General features: G+C 37.9%; 1 long non-coding RNA gene across 1 annotated transcript; it reads left to right on the forward strand.

The window, feature by feature from the left end:
* The first annotated feature begins 680 nt into the window (after positions 1–680).
* Positions 681–2,805, forward strand: LOC104605383 (uncharacterized). The gene is made up of 2 exons (XR_736595.3): positions 681–1,985; positions 2,073–2,805. It is a non-coding gene; the product is annotated as an uncharacterized LOC104605383 (long non-coding RNA).
* Positions 2,806–4,933: the final 2,128 nt, after the last annotated feature.

Raw genomic sequence — 4,933 nt, forward strand, 5'->3', positions numbered from 1 at the left:
GAAGAGCGTTATTGGCAAGTAGTTAATTCAAATCAGGACTCTAGCCAAGAGTGGTAATTAGACTTGGATTATTGAAGAGGAATCCTAATGACACTAAGACTCCTAATATAAGTAAGTCCCTAGGTAATTAAACTTGGTCAAGAGTGTTATTAATAAGTAGTTAATTCAATTCTGGACTTTGGCCAAGAGTTATAATTAAACTTAGACTATAGGAGAGGAATCCTAATGACAATAAGACTCCTAAATAAGTAAGTCCCTAGGTAATATTAGGATGAGTATTGGAGAATCATAGTTGAAACTCAAGCTACCCTATGTCAACACCTGATTTTTACTCGGTCCATCGCTTGAACTCCAATTCACCCTAAACACATGCTCAGACCCTTTTGACTTCTCTAAAACACCCCAAAACCCAAGAAATCCTAACTTTCAGCCCCAAAGCCCTCAAATCCATCGTTAAACTTGCCCGATACCTATCCGATGGCCCTAATTGACCATTACTTACACCTCAACCATTAGATCAGACACATCCACCAGACCCAGGGCCTCCCAAAACACCTACTCGTAGAATTACAGCTTAAGATTCCTCTGTTTACCCCTTCATCGAGTAAAGATTCCATTCCAATGCTTCTAGATAGTCTAAACACCCAGAACTCAGATTCCCTCAATCTTGACACATCCGAACCGATCGAACCACATCATTGAATTCCGGATACATCAAAACACCTGCCCATAAAGTTTTAACCCCATATTCCCCAATTTTCACTTCCATCAAACCAAGACTCCATTCTGAAAACATCTCATTGACCCAAATTCCTACGATCTTGACCCTCTATGACTAATCAGACCTCATCAAATCTTGGACACCCTCAAATACCCACCTGTGAAATTTTAGACCAAAATACCTCCATTTACCCTTCGATCACACCAAGATTACATTTCAAGGTCTTATATTGACCAAATTCCAAGTCTGCCCAATCCAGGGCCAATTGACTCAATCAAACCTCACCAATCACCTCAGATTACCCAGAAACCCTACCTTGTTAATTTTCATCAAAACAGGCCTTGTTTGCCTCTTGATCACACAAATATTCTATTTCGATGCCCTAGATTAGCCGAATCAAACCCTTTCAAGATCTGCCCAATCCAGGCCTAATTGGGCTAATCGAACCAACCAATCACCTTAAACTATCCAAAAACCACACCCTACCCTCATTTACCCTTTCATCTAAAAAGATTCCATCTCGGCTAATCTCGCTAGCCCACACACAATCCCACTCTCTGCGGTTAGACCCATCTCAACCCTCCTTTTTTGACCCAGAACCACACCCACCATTAAACCAGAAACCCGGTATGACCCTGGACCCGGTTTGACCAGTCTTTCAAAGTTGCAAAATACCCTTCTCTCCCTATAAATTAACGGATTTTCATTTCGGAGGAGGCACTATTCATCCCCTTCTCCGCTCGATCCAGCGGCGGAGCGGCGACTACAACTCTCTCCACCTCCGTTCAGATCGTGTTTCATTCTTTCTTTCTCTCTCTTTCTCTCCCTTCTTCTTCTCCTTTCTTCCCCTTCTAGTCTTCCTACCGGCGTTCGTCTCTACCCTGTTCTCTAGTCACGAAGGAGGCATCACAGCGGCAAGATTCCTCCATTTCTGATTGGATTTCCGGTGATTTATCACCGTTTCTTTTATATCTCATCTTATGCTGAAGTTTTTGTCAATCTTCATTGGCGTCGTGGTTCCCCAACCATCCGCCGATCTCCCCTATCTTGCGTTTCCTTCACTGATCGAGCAGAGTTGAGTACAGCAAGAAGACTGAAGCTCCCCTCTCGAGTTCAAGCAAGACTTGTGCTGGAATCGTCCCATCTCCTCATCAATCTTTCTGATACAACCTTCAGTCAGTATCGTCGTCTGAAAACAAATCTGTCCGACATAAAGGAATCGATCCTCCATTGCATCGTTTCAACCAGGCTAAATCCGATCTGGGTAAATTCTTTTTTCTCCCATTTTTCTTTATTTCATTTTCTTGTTTATCGTGTTTTATTCTATGATAGAATACCACTCCCCTGTCAGATGTGGGAAATGGCAATGAAGCTATGCAGAACGGTCCCTGTAAACGCTTGACCGATGACAGAAATGGCGGGATTTCCATATAGTGTCGTCCTCTGTTCTTTTCCATGCATTATTATTTTTTATTTATTTTTATTAATGCCGGTGTTGAGCTTGATTCCTCTTCTTTTGTTCTAGTTGTGCTATCTATTATCAGTTGTGTTTATCATGATCGATCTGAGCATGGATTTTTTTTTTGTCGTATTTTGATGGCTGTTGGCTTGTTTAAGCTCATTTTATTCTCGCTATTTCAATTGGGTTGAACGGGGTTTTTCAAATCGGATTAGTCTGAATCATGCTGGGAGATGCTGGTTTTTCTCTGTTGCATGGTACCGGAGGACTAAAAGAATTAATTGGAACCTACCCTTAGCCACAGAATATGAGAGAGAAAATGATATGAAAAATACATTACATATTATTACATATAACAAAGAGAAAAAGGGGGGTAGAAAAGAGAGTTGGGGAGTTGTATGCAAGATTGCTAGGCAAACAAAGCAGGGAGTTTGATGGCTAGAGCTAATGCTATGTTAGGGGAAGATTCAGCAACCTAGAGAGAGGATTAGAAAGAAAAGGGAAGGAAAACCGATTACTGGAAGCAGAGTAGTCTCTCAACAAATCCAGAATAAAAAAATCATAAAAAAATATAAAAATAAAAAGGAAATCAGCAACAAAAATGGCATAAAATAAAAATAAAATAGTGGTGAGTCTAGATATTTTGAGCTGATTTGTGAGTTTAAGAGTTAGTTTGCTTTTGGGTTAAAGTGATGGGATACGGAGGAATTGGAACCGGTTGGGGGGTGGGGGGTAATTAATGAAAAAATGCATAAATAGGATTCAATAAAAATAATAATAATAAAAAAATTAAATGATGGGTAAAATAAAAAAAGGGAAGAATTAACATTGCAAAATAAAGTGGATGTAAAAATTAGAAATATAATAAAAAATAATAATAAAATAAATATAAAAATATAATAATAAATTTGATACAATATATTCTTTTTGTTTGTTCTTGTTTCTTATTCTTATTACTACAATTTGTTTTTTTATGCTTATTTGATATCCCATATGGACCCCACCTATTGGACCTGGGAGAGGGGTGCTTAACTCCTTCCCTCTTCCATCTGAGTCTTACTGGATTGGTTAGCCAGTGCCTTTGGCAATGGAATCACTAATAAATCAAAAGCGCTTTCTGATATAAATCTCAGAGGTCCCATCACCTCTATTTCCATAATTGATGGGTGGCGATTCCATTTTCAGACCAAGCGGCAAAGTGAGTCATTTTTCCAACGCTTACACCCTAATTGCACTAGGACTTTATTATTTGGCCATATGAAGGCCATATGATGATTATGGGAAGAGATCTTGTGGCATTAGGATTTAGGAAAGTTTATAATGTTTGTCGTACAGTGTGATGATTTATTTGGAATCCCTAATGTATCCGATTGATTACTTGCTAACAACTACCTAGTTAGAGTAGAATTCTTGGTCAAATACCATATAATGGTAGTTGGTTGAGATAATGGCTCATTATATGGTCTTTCAAGCAAATTTTGACACTATTGTGCAAAAGAACTGAATTATCATTTTACTTTGCATGTGAGGACAAATGTGATAATTTATAGGACTTTATGATTTAATCGCAATTGTGTTGTTGGTCTTTTTTGTAGTTTTAGGAAGTCTCTCTCATCTTAGCCATAAATTAGAGTGTGTGAATGGAAGATTCCAATCCAAGAGAAGAAATTTAGTATCTTTTGGAAAGCCTGAATCCTTAAGGATGGAAACCCTAAGGGATCTCACACTCCCTCAAAACCCTATTTCTCATGATATATTAGATATTTTAAGAGCTTAGAGAGTAGAATTTCAAGTGTAAAAAGTTATAGGAAAAGAGAGCAGTTTAGCTTCCACTGGAGGAATCAAATTAGCTAAATGGGTTAAGATTTTGTGTTGATTTTTTCATCAAAGAATTTAAATCTAGGAATCAAATTTCATCAAAGAATTCAAAAGTTTAATTGTTGCCGAAGAGTTCGACATTAATGCGGTCGATATTCAGGGAAACTCTCTTCATATTATTGACATCCTGTTAGGGAACTATGACCTTGTTCCCTTACTTTCATCTAGAAAATCCTTTCAAATTCCCAAGTCACTTTTGTTAGGCGTTCAGGAAATGAATGTGCTCTCACATTCTTGTTAAATATGTTGCCAGCCCTTTCTAGTAGTTTACATGGTCTATATTCTTAATTTTTTGACAAGTGTACATAAAGATAAAAGGACAATTCATTGAATTTATCTTTTGGCTCTACTCGAAAGGAAAAACATTAAATTTAAAGACAAAGTTGATACAAAATAAGATAATGGCGTGTAGAGGTGAGAGGTGTGTTTTCAGCCATAGTTAAATCGACCAATCAGACTCGTTCGTGATCTAAAAAACCAAGTGGACCAAACTAGTTGAGTTTATGAATACTCTGTAAATTGATTGGTTGGACTAATCCAATGTTTGATATATTTAACCAGTTGCTTAAACCAATTAGATAGTGTAACTTGGGTAGGTATGGGTTAAATCATATTTGTGCCAAAGCATTAGGAAACGGCTCACTTGGGTTAGATTTGGCGTCACCACCCATCAATTATGGAAATAGAGGTGATGGGACCTTCGGGATTTACATTAGAGAACATTTTTATTTATTAGTAATTTCAAAGACCAAGGCATTAGTTGAACTAGTTCGGGAGAGACTTGGATGGGAGAGAGAAAGGGTTAGACACCCCTCTCCAGTTCTCTGACATATGGTTGTCTTACGAGAGGAATCTTGGATCAAGGTTTTTAAAAT

Source organism: Nelumbo nucifera, chromosome 8, assembly GCF_055504915.1.
Source record: "Nelumbo nucifera cultivar China Antique chromosome 8, China Antique-T2T, whole genome shotgun sequence".
NCBI classification, from domain to species: domain Eukaryota; kingdom Viridiplantae; phylum Streptophyta; class Magnoliopsida; order Proteales; family Nelumbonaceae; genus Nelumbo; species Nelumbo nucifera.